Source organism: Chinchilla lanigera, unplaced genomic scaffold (assembly GCF_000276665.1).
Source record: "Chinchilla lanigera isolate Chin_1 unplaced genomic scaffold, ChiLan1.0 scaffold00147, whole genome shotgun sequence".
NCBI classification, from domain to species: Eukaryota; Metazoa; Chordata; class Mammalia; order Rodentia; family Chinchillidae; genus Chinchilla; species Chinchilla lanigera.
Genome location: NW_004955548.1, coordinates 595,382 through 608,229, shown reverse-complemented (window position 1 = coordinate 608,229; position 12,848 = coordinate 595,382).

Genomic DNA, 12,848 nt, shown 5'->3' with positions numbered 1-12,848 from the left:
GATGAACATCTGGGAAGCACAGGTATGTGAGAAACAGAAACATGAGGAATTGTGGATGCCACTTCTGTCTGGAGATAATACTGGAGTGAGGAGACCTGATTTCCAGAGACAGAACCATCGCTACTGATTGTGTGTCCTAGGGTAAATCACTTCCAATGTGCCTCCTCTCCCTCTGAAGCACATTACGATAGATCTGCACATGTTGGCCCTCAGTAAAAGATAGTTGTAATGATTTCTCATACATCCACTAGACTATGTCATGTTGAGAGAGACACAGAAGCCAACCACAAGAAAAACTGTACTTTTCCTCTAGACACTCCTGGGAACCTCAGCATCACTGAATACCTGTCATCTGCCTCAGATGGGGACAAATGCTTTGTGTAGATTCTTGAGGAATCCAAGTGCTCACTGGTCTGTGAAGTAAGGATTCATTGCTCCACTGGATAAATGAGGAACCTAAGGGTCAGAGTTCACAAACTGTTTAAGAGCCCCCATACTCTACTCTGGGGATGGAACCCAAGACCTGACATGTGTGAAGCAAGTGCTCTACCATAAGCTACATCTCCAGGTCAGTTTAAGGATGTACAGCTACACACATTACTTAGTGGCAAGCATAGGAGCCAATCCAGGTTCTACAATTGTGGCATATTTCTATGCCTCTGCATTATCTCCCATTTCAACTTCCTCCTCTTTGTTCATAGATGAGTTAATAGCTATTTCTTTGGGCCCTACAGATGCCTAGCGATTCTGTGTTTTCTAAATAAGAAGGGCTAGGTCTCAAGAGGAGGGCACTAACTTGGTGGAAAATATACTTTCTCTCTAGTCAGAAAACCCCTTCAAATGAGGGCATGTGGAAAAAGGGCTGAAGGGAAGGGTGGACTGTTGGGTCAATAGAAGGTCAGAAAAGATGAGGATCAGACAGAAGTAAACAGAAATCTTCAAGAAGGAAAAAGACTTGACCTAAGCTTCAGACAATGGGCAGGATGTAGGAAGGACGAAGAGGATAAAATACAGCTGTTTTGACCATGGTTCTTGGCTTTACATTAATTATCTCTGTCTACTTTACTAAATGGTCAGGTAACTCTAATTTGAAATCGAAATCTCACCAGATTTCTCCCTTTTCCATAGCAAGCACGCCTCTTTTCTGACTTCAGTGTACCTCCTGAATCTGTCACTGCCTTAGAATCTCATCATCCTGAGGCTGGCGATCTAGCTCAGCGGCACAGTGCCTGCCTGGCAAGCGCAAGGTCATGAGTTCAATTCCCGGTACTGGAAAAAAACCAACCCCCCCACAAAAGAAAATAACAGAAAAAAAAGAATTTCATCATCCCTCGTCTGAACTCTTAGAACAGCCCCTTTAGTTTTCCTGCTTCTTACTCTGCCTTTCACCCTTCCAGTAACCCTTACATATTACTATCAATTTTTACTCTTCCCTGGTTTTAAACTGTCAATCTCCTGCTTAAAGATCCTGGATAACAAGTCCAACACTCACAGCGCAAATCCTACATTCCTCATCCTGATATTAAGCATCCCTAACAATTGAGAGAACACACAATACAAATCTTGTCATGAACTTCTCTGCTCCCACAGATAGGGTCTGCACCCCTCATCATGTAGCCCTTAACAAAGGCTGCCTTCTACCTCTCTGTGTGTATGCGTGCGTGCGTGTGTGTGTGTGTGTGTGTGTGTGTTTCTATCCATGCACACAGAAAGTGTTAGCTCATCAGGAAAGTGGTCAGATGTAGCAGATTAGATGGGATCTTATCTGCTTTAATGGTTCCCATGTTGATGTATGATGAATTACTCAGAAATCTTTCTCAGAAGAAGCTGTTTTCCATTTGGGTCATAGCTGAATCTGCTTTCTATATACACAAAGATTAAAGGAGAAATTTTTATTGATTTATCTTCTGTTTAATGGGCTTTTGTTATAAAAAAGAATCAAATTGTGAAAGAAAGGTGATCCCTAACCCCATGCATCTAAATCTCTTTTGTCCCCTATTAGCATCCTTACTTCCCCTTCTTAACACTCATTATTAAGTTTTGTAATTGGTTCTTTCCATCTCTGTATCCCCCAGGAATTTGTAAGCTCCTTACAGATGCAGACTGTGCCATACTCATCTTTGTATCCTCTTGTATGGTTTTTCAAATACCTAGCTGATGAAAATAATCTAAATGCCCCTCACTAGAGGGTTAGATACTAAGGAATGGTTTTCTGCCATTAAGAACATGTGGCTGGGGCCGGGCGTGGTGGCGCACGCCTGTAATCCCAGCACTCAGGAGGCTGAGGCAGGAGGATAGTTGCGAGTTCGAGGCCAGCCTGGGCTACAAAGTGAGCTCAAGGCCAGCCTGAACTGCATAGCGAGACCCTCTCTCCAAAAGACAAAAAAAAAAAAAAAAAAAAAAAAAAAAGAACATGTGGCTGGGGCTGGGGATTTAGCTCAGCGGCATAGTGCCTGCCAGGCAAGTGCAAGGTCATGAGTTCAATTCCTGATACCCGAAAAAAAAAAAAAAAAAAAAAAAAAAGAACATGTGGCTTGGGATGAAGATGTAGGTCAGTAGTAGAGCACATGCCTAGCATGCATAAACTTCTAGGTTAGATTTCCAGAACTGTGAGAAAAAACCAAAAACAAACCAAAAAAAATGCTGTGGCTCTTTCTGTAATGACATAGAAAATTTCCAATATATATTATTTAAAATATCAAATAGGAGGACAATATGAATATCATATACATATATAGACTTTGTTTCTGGTAATTAAGGGCTAGATGATTCTGAGCAATCTACTCACCAAAAAGAATTTTAAAAACTTCAAACTTCTGAAAGGTTCTAAGCATAATTGTGAAGGATTCCTAGGCTATATTGTAAGAGAATACACATATCCAGAGAGGTAAGCCCAGGACCTATAACTATATTTTTGTTGAAAGCAATCTGTAGTTAAGGATGATGCCTAGGCCAAATTGCTTTGAACTTATGGCACATTCAAGGCACTATAGTAACAAAAACCAAAAGTTAAGGCCAACCAAAAGTGGGCAGGGGATCTAAACAAACCATCCCCATATGCTTATAAATTCAAAGTTTTTACCTTCAGGGTAAATGTAAAATGAAAATAAACTAGCCCTCACAAAGTCTTGTAGCTTGGCTTATTTTTTTTTTTTTTTCATTTTTTGAGATGGGGTATCTTAATACTTTGCTCAGCCTGACTGTAAACTCCTGGGCTCAAGGGCTTCTCCTGCTATAGCCTCCTAAGTATTTGAGTCTACAGCTGCAATCCACCAAGGCTGGCTTGTAGTTTTAGTTTGGCTTTGCATCATCTAGGTTGATTAGCAAACTTGAATCTCTGAACATAGGTTATGATGGTTCCACACAGGAAGCACCATTATGGGTCTCACTGGTACAAATAAAATATTCCCTGGAGTAAGATTTCACCATCTTAGCCCTCAAATTATTCCAATAAACAATTGCTCAAGTACAGCAGCCACAAACAGGAATTACAAAGGCATGAGAAAAAAATACATTATGTGTAAGAAGTAGTAGAAACAACAGGCAACAGATCCATGAATTTGAATTATTTGAATGATCCAACAATTCCAGGACTCCTTTGAGAAATGGCTGATTCTAGGAACTGGGTACGAAACATACAAAATAAGGAAAGAACATCTTTTAGTGTCCAAAAAATAAGGAAATACACAAAGAAAAAACCCCCAAAACTTCATAGTACAACTGTGGAGGTAGGTCAAATAGATATGGGAGCCAACTGAAAGAACTCCTAATGGCCCAAGCTGGAAGAATTTAAACAACAAAGTATGTAAAGTAATGTGTTATAATCCAAATATAAAATAATTATTAACCAGCCTGTACTGATATAAATAAAGTGAATACATAGATACGTGAGGAAGAATCAAATGTTCTGTGCAGAAGCAGAGGATTTTTTCTTGTTTTGTGGAACTAGAGATCAAACCCAGGGGCCTAATGCCATTTTTATTTTTTGAGACAGTCTTGCTGAATTGCCCAGGTGGACTTTGAACTTGAATTTCTTCTGCCTCAGCCTTCCAAGTAGTTGCGATTACACGGGTGTGCCATCATTCCTGCCAAATTCCAAATACTTTTTATAGATACCCTACTGAAACAGGAAAATAAAACTCCCAACCTGAATGTTATCTAAGATGAGTTTGTGTTCTCTAAAATCAAAGAATGAATTTTAGGAACAACAGAGATTAAGAGCACAATATATTTATAGAGGGAAAAAAAGCTTCTGTCCAAGAGAGGGTCAGAAGGGGGCCCGAGCGGGTTGTCAAGGACCTTGCCCCTCTCGGGGACTTTATAGAGCAAAAACCCCGAGGTGAGGTGGGTCCAAGACGGGGAAAATGCGAATTACAAGGTGGGCATGAGGTGTACAAAACTATGGTCAGCCAACAAGATTACAAGTATAATAGTTCAGGTAAAATTGAGTAAACTGGGATCAAATGGGGAAGTGAGTCACAAAGCAAGCGGGCATGAATACAGAACAGGGGCTTTTCCTGTAGGGGGTTGGGCTGGTGACTCTTTTTGGCTTTTTTAAGGTGGTTGTCACTTATTTAGAATATCAATCCCTGATGTTTGCACCTAGGGAGATATGTGGGTGCATTTGTTTAGTCCTTTTATCTTGAGGTCTGGCCCACAGGTATCTTATCTTGTTTTTTATGTTGGCTCCTTCCAGGGCCTGGCCCTGTCTGACTGCTTGTAATATTTCTGTCTAACTCAGCTGCCTATAACACTACCTTCAAGGAGGTGGAGCATAATGCCGCACTATTTAAGTCCTGGCTGCCAATAGTGATAGAGGGGAAAGAAACTCCCAACCTGCTAGATGGCCAGTATGAGTTCGTGTCCTCTAAAATTGAAGAATGAATTCTAGGAGCATTGGAGGTTAAGAACAGAATATATTTATTGGGGGAAAGAAAGCTTATGTCTGAGAGAGACAGAAGGGGTACCAAGTGAATTACCCAGGACCCTGCCTTTTCAAGGGATTTTTATGGAGCAAAACCACAAAGTGAGGTGGGTCCAAGGTGGGGAAAAATGGGAAATCACAAGGCAGGCATGAGGTGGGACAAAACTATGGTCAACCAGTCAGATAATGAGCATAACTGCTCAAGTAATAGTGTTTAAATAGGGAAGCAAGTCACGTAGCAAGAGGGCAAGAAACAAAACGGGCTTTTCCTGGAGGGGGTGGGTCAGGGGCTCTTCCTAGCTTTCCCAAGGTGATGAATATCTATGTAGAATATCAATCACTGTTGTTTATCTTTAGGGGAAGTATGCGGATGCATTTATTTCATCTTTTCTTTTGAGGTCTGTCCCTCAACAGATGTGCTTCCCTCAGGGTTGCACTGTATCTCTTCCTCTGCATTGGCTCCTTTAAGGGCCTAGCCCTGTCTGACTGCCTAGGATATTTCTACCTAACTTAGGTGTTTATAGTGATAGTGACTATTCCAAAGAGTACAATTTGGAAAGGGAGAAATAAAACGCATAACTTTGCCATGGAAAAACCTGACAAACACTATCTTGGCCAGGTTATCAACACTGATTAAAAATATTAATATATATCCTTTGCATGATGTGATGAGAATGGCATTTTACCTCTGTGATCTTCTCAAAGACACCTTAACACCTGTGTAACCTGAAGAAAACAACCAACCAAGCCCAATTTGTAGGTACTGGACTAGTATTTGACTACATTTTAAAAGTTTCAAGGTCATCTAAAACAAGGAAAGTTTAAGAAATTTTCATCAGCAAGAGGAGGAACCTACAGAGATGCAATGTGGTAACCTGGATGGGATTTTGAAATAGAAAAAAGACATCAAGGGAAATGTGAATAAGGTATGCAACTTAGTTAATATTGTATGAATATCAGTTCACTGTGGTAAATGTGGCATACTAATGTAAAATGTTAATAATAGGAGATACCAGTTGTGGAGTATTAGAAAACTGTATTATCTTTGTAGTAATTCTGTAAAACTACAGTAGTTCTAAAATAAAAGTTTATTTAAAAGTACTATAAGCAGGGGCTGGGGATTTAGCTCAGCGGCGAAAGCACCTGCCTGGCAAGCGCAAAGTAGTGAGTTCGGTTCCCGGTACCGGAGAAAAACCAAAGAAAAACAAAACAAAAAAAAAGTACTATAAGCAAATAAAAGGTTACTGAAGAGCCTGGGGGAAGAAAAACACAGGTAAATAAGTCTGTTGAAATGGTACAGTAGGGTTTAACAGGAATTTCCTGAGAGCTAATTCCTAGGACTAAAGTGTCAGCAGATGAGAGATTACCAAGTGAGAATAGCACAACATCTGGTCAGTCAGATGTTTTTCCTGGCTCAATTTGTGAAGGTAGCTACGTACAAAAACACATAACAAGAATGGAAAGGAATGTTTCATATGAATTTTATAAAATACTAAGACCCAAGTGACAACTAGGTACTACTCATCTGGGTTAAAGTAATTCTATCATAAATAAAGAGGGATTCTCCACCTGTTGTTGAGACACAGTGTTGCTTTAGTTCCACCTGGTTTCCAACCCATCAGCTGCAGCAATAGGACCTGTCTGGAGTGGGGCACCCAGGGTCCATGGGAAGAAGCATTGTACTCAGGAAACAAGGAATTAACAAAGGGAAAGTGGCACCCACTTCTCAGTTTTCTGGATTTATTCTTGGGGACAGGTGTGATCTCTTTCAACTGTTTCCTAAGTGTCTGAGAGAGTACTGTTCTGCTCTTGTGGAAGTGAGGGTAGGAGCCAGGCCAACATACCTCACATACTTAGTACCTCCTGTAATCTTCTCCACAGCCCTGGAAGGCAAGTTTGATTGCCCTTTCACAGATAACAAGGCTGTCCCTTACAGCAGTGAATCTGTAGCAAACATTAGGTTGATTCCTCCATCAATAAGACCCAGAGGTAATGCAACTTTTACCTATTATTTTATATCCTGATAAGAATTTTAATTGGTTCTACTGCCTTTATAAACTCACTGGAGAGTTTTCTTGATTATATATTATTTTCCTGTTTATTTTCATTTTTATAACAAAAGTAGTCTTAGGAGACAATGGAAAAATGAACAAAGAATATAAAAAAAGACCCACAGGGGCTGGGGATTTAGCTCAGCGGCACAGCGCCTGCCTGGCAAGCGCAAGGTTGTGAGTTCGATTCCTGGTACTGGAAAAAAAAAAGAAAGACCCACAGATTACCACTGTTAATCTTTTAGTGAACATAAATTTTAGACGCCTTTTCTCTACACATATCACTAAGTTAATATCTTGTGTAGTTTCACAAAAGTGGGCTCTGCAAGTTGTATCTTTAAAATTTTTTTCAATGCATTATAAACATTTTTCTACATAATTAATGAAAATCTGTTACTGAAACTTAGAATACTGCAGTTGGGTCAAAACAGCTGCTGCTAAAAGGAAGAATTAAAAGCAAAGTTGTAGCATAAGGTTAAAGCCAAGGGATTGGCACACGCCTGCCAGGAGCACTACACATACAGAATGTCTTCAATGTCCCTTTGTGACATCCTGCAGCCACCCCTGAATTCCCATAGGCCCCTTGTATTTTTCTTTGCATCCAACACAACCCTTCTAATTTTTAATTTTTCTTGTGTTATCTTTTACCTTAGTCATATTGTCAAATTCTCTTATCATATCCTCATTGCTGACATTCATATCATATATGGCCTCTTTAATACTCATTGAGGTGTAGAGCCAGCCCCTTATTTGCTTTTCTTTTGGCTTTACTGGGTATGTCATCCTCGGCCAGGCATTTGCCTATGACCCTTGTTTACCCCTCTGGCTTTCCTGGGCTTTCAGGTTTTTCTTCCTCTTTTGAGTTTGTCTCACTCTCTGGCTGTTTCTTATCCTTTAGCATTTCCTCATCTTCTGTCCTTCCCTCATTTGCTATCATTTCCTTGACTTCTGGAGTACAAGCTTCTGGCTTTCTCTCATTGTGCTGCTGTTGTTTGTTTCCCATCTTTCCTTGGTTTTAAGGCATTCTATTATTTTTACTGCAGAGATACTCCATGCCGGGATTTCCCCTTCTGGGGGTAAGGGCGGAGGGAAGAGGAGACAAAGAGGAGACAGAGGAGACTCAGGGCACAGGGCTGCAACCTAGGTCCAGGCAGGACCTGCATCTCCCTTGCCAGGGTTCTCCTAAGCTGGCCTGGCCTCCAGTGCGGCTTGTGCCCTCCGCTCTCACCACATTCATCCTACACACTGAGGGCCAACAGTTCCCTGCAGGCCCTGTATCCTTCTCTGCTCCCTCAGCATGACAGTGTGCGCTCTGCCTGTGGTGGGGGCGGGCATTCTGGTCCCCTCATCCTGCCCCGCCCGGGCCTGGGGTTGAGGAGGGCAGTGCCTTCTGCACTCTCAACCCTCGGGGTCCTTGTGCAGGCTGCTGCCCTTCCACTGACCTGCAGGATCCTGGGCAGCTTGCTCCTTCTTTTCAGGCCCCAGAGATCACTGGCTACAACAGATGCACACACCCTCAGGCACAAAGGACACAGGGACAGAGGCTGTGCACGCAGTGGGCTCACAGGGATTTAGGTCCCTTTTCTGAATTTGGGCCCTCCTCACTGCCACATCCCTCCACAGCCCCTTCTTCCACATCCCAGATGCCATTTCTTTTCAGGTGGTGGGCACCAGACCAGGGTGGCTTTCCAAACTATGTTTGGATCTGCTTGTCCTTCTCTCCTATGCCTCCCCACATTCAAGGTCAACTTTTTCTCTACATATGGAAGCAGACCTTTTCCATTCTCTCACTATGAGGCACCTCCTAGCACACCATGTCTCACTGCAAAATGGACAGAGGGCAGAGGAGGTGCCCAGAAGCCAGGTGTAGCACTTGGGGTATCATTTTCTACCCTCTGCAACAGGCTGCATGCCCCCCTTAGCCACCATTTCCCCACTGCCATCACTATCTACATTCCAGCCAACTTCCCTGGACCCGAAGCTCACCTATAACCTCCCTCTATCACCCTCAAGCCCTGTTCCATTCTCTCGTTCTGCTGTCGGCAAGGAAGTCTCTCGCACTAATCTGAGAGAACCTGGAGCAACAGCTGGTAGCCCAACAACCAGAGCGGCTGGCTCAGAACTGCAGTGGATAGAGGCAGCTGGGGCAGCCAACTGTCAGGTCGCCTAAGCGACCCCACAGCATCAGCGTTCCCCCCCTTCTGACCCTCCCCGTGGGCCCGTTAGCGGGAATCTACTTGCCACCCACCACCTTTCTTGACAGGTACCTTCTCTGGGTCCTTTTGTCTTTTCCCTTTTGCTGAGATGTTGGTCAAAGAAAGAATTTTAATGAAAACCACAAAGGCTGTTTGTTTTTTAATAGTTTGGGTGGTATGAAGGAGGAGTCTTGACTTTTGAATTTCCCTGGAAGAACAAAAAACATAAACCCCTGGTCAACTGAATTGTATAAATGTGAACTTAATTATTATATGGAGAATGTAATATTGCACTTTAGAAAAAATATGAATTTTACACCAAAATATTGAAAAATTCCCTTCACCCTGCCATGTACAAAATGAATAAAACATGAAATTATATTTAAAGCTAATAAAAGAATGATTAATTTATCTTAAATGTGAAACAACATACAAAGGATAATGACCAGACAATGTATGACTAGAACTGAGACCTACAGCCTTTGCAGCAAGCTGCCCAGGCAAACAACAGTTTTTGTAGCAATATTCAGGATTTAAAGATTGATCAACTTGCTAGCCTTCCTAGTTTTTGCCCATGACCAACAAGAAAAAGTCAGTTACCCCTAAACAATGACTAGGATGTCCTGTGACATTAGTCTTCCTCCAACTTCCCCATGCCAACAAACATCAGTCAGCTCATACCTCAAGTCTTCTGTTTTCATCCTCCAAAATACAGCTTTCCCACTCCCCTTCCCGCCCTTGAGTCTGTGGCAAACACTTGTGATGGTAGCTGACATCCTTGGTATACTGTAAAAAGCTGCACATACATGCCCTGTTTGTTTCTATGTGGGGAGTTTCCCTTTATCTCCACATAAGCTTTTGGTATATAAGGCTTTTAAATATATAATAACAAAGAAAAGAACAACTCAAGAGAGTTGATTACGTGAAAATTTGTAACAGAGTTTTTGAGGAAAAGAGGACCCATACACTCTCCCCTATTCTTGTTGAGTATATTAGCAAAGTGTTTTGGAAGGTCAACTTTGTAAATTGTTGAAAGAAAATATTAAACTTTTTGGTCTAGTAATTAAACTTCTAATATTGATCTATGGATATACAAGTGTTAAAAATAATATTGTTCAAAATGTTTTATTTATTTATTATTATTATTTTTTTTTGGTTTTTCTCCGGTACCGCGAACCGAACTCACAACTTTGCGCTTGCCAGGCAGGCGCTTTGCCGCTGAGCTAAATCCCCAGCCCCTCATGCCTGTATTTGTTTATCTGAGTAACCAATTTGAACATATCAATATGTAATACAGCCACCATTGTTAATTTCCGATCACATTATCTGAAAATATGTATTGCTTGTGTTGTTTTTGTGTTATTTTGTAAATGTATGTGTGTCTGTTGATATGTTTTCTTTCTTTTATCTTTACAATAAAAAATAAAGACATATTATTGCAGTGATCCTTGCATAACCATATGAATAGCAGCACAATTCACAATGGCTAAATCTTGGAAGTGGCCTATATGTCAATCAGTAGATTAATGGATTAAGGAAATGTATTTATACGCAATTGAGCACTACTCTGCTATAAAGAATGATAAACTTGAGTCATTTATAGGTGAATAGATGCACACTGAGACCATAATATTAAGTGAAATAAATAAGCCACACAAAGCTTAGATATCATATGTTTTTTTCTTATATGAGAAACCCAAAATATATGTAAAGAACAAAATAAAGTATAGATTATAGGAAGTAGGGAGATATCTTTTGAAAATGGGAAGAAGATCAAGCAACGGTAAGAGAAAGGAGGGAGAAGAGGAAAATGGGATAAAAAAATAATTAAGATGTGTTATGTACATTTACCGGTTCCCTACAAGAAAGGTGATAATTAAGCACTACAAGCATAAACTAATAAAAATATGATATTTCAAGCAAAGTCCTTCTTGCAAAACCAAATATACTGATTTCCCAGGAAAAATGAAGACAAGTTCTAATGGAACCTGCACAGATCATTATATTTCCATGGAAAATAAGAGTACTCAATTCAAATTTGTAAATCCTAGAGTGGGTGGGAAGGCAATGGGGAAAAGTTATTATTTGCAAAACTTTCATTTCAGTTTATAACTGTCAATCTAATAAATTGTTATTGGTGCAAGAGTGTATAATAAAGATAGCGCTCTATTACATATCGAAAACATAAAAGATTAAACCATATAGTGATTAAACAAACAAAAGCTACTATATAGTAACTCTTATCAGGGTATTCAGTCCTATGTAATTAAGTCTTGTTCTACCGGATTTGGGGTTAGTAATCTTATAAGCCCATCTGCTTCTTAAGTAGAAAGAATCCTGGAAATCCTGTTTATTGGCATGGTTTTAAGAAGCAATGAGTTCAGAAGTCACTGCCCATGGATATATTTTATTAAAAACACCAGGTAGCCTAGTCATTTTGGGGGAAGTAGCTCCTTTCCAGCAGCCTACCAATTCTGCATTTATTGAAGTAGACCATGCAGGTAACCCTTAAATCACTGCCACCAAACTCCTGAAAGAATGCCTGTTGGTCCTCCTAGAGCACAAGGAATTGGCAGCCCTCTCTGAAGCTGTTACCACATCACTTCTCACCTGAACCACTCATAATAGTTTCGTATTGCTTCCCGGCTTCCAATGAGGTGTGAGCTTCTCTGTTTCACTCCTTTGGAGTTTAGCTGCAGTCTGTAAAACTATTTAGCTGCAGAAAAATCTTGGCCCATCAAAAACAACATGTCCTATCATCCATATTGCTGTCATTTGGCCTCTTTTGCTTTGCCTTATGCAAGGGACAAGAAAAACTATTACCTTTAGCTATTGATGCTTTTTAATGTCTATGCAAGTAACAAACTCTCTGAATCTAAAAAGGCTTTCTTTAAAGTCTGAATCAGCCACATTGCTTTTGTATTAACGTCTGATTTCATGGGTCTCAGAGATAGCCCTTTCTTTCTCTTTTTTCTTTTTTCTTTCCCCTGTCCTTCCTTCCTTCCCCTTTCCCTCCCTCCCTCCCTTTCTCCTGCTTTGCCTTCCCTTCCCTTTTTCCTGCCTTCCTTCCTTCATGCCTGCCTTTTTGTCTTTTTTTGTGATGGTACTGGAGATTGAACCTAAGGCTTTCTCACTGAGTAATGTCCCCAGGGCTTTTTAGTTTTTAATTTTGATGCAAAGTTTTACTACATCATTAAGTTGCCCAGGCCAGGCTTGAACTCAAGAGCCCCCTTCCTCAGCCTCCCAGAATGTCAGGATTACAGATACGTATCAACGTTCCAGGCTCAGTGCTCCTTTCTTGAAGACACAAACTCTGGCCTGGAGATGATCACAGAACCTTCAGGCAAGCATCAGAATAGAACAGAAACTATTCGTAGATTACAAAGGCTAGAAATGGTTGAAATTAATCTATTGATGTTAGTTTTCTTTTTTTAGATTTTTTTAATTTTAAAGAGAATAAAAAAAATTAACAAAATAACAACAACATAGACAAAACAAAACAAAGCAAGAACAATAAAAATGATAAAGGGTTTCAAAACAAATTGATAGGAATTAACAGTGGTTGTTATATTACATATTGTTATCTTCAGTGAAGTTGCTCAGATTACCAGATGTAAGAATGCAAGATTGATCAAACCATTAAAGAGAATAAAAAATAATTTAAAACAATTAGAAGTG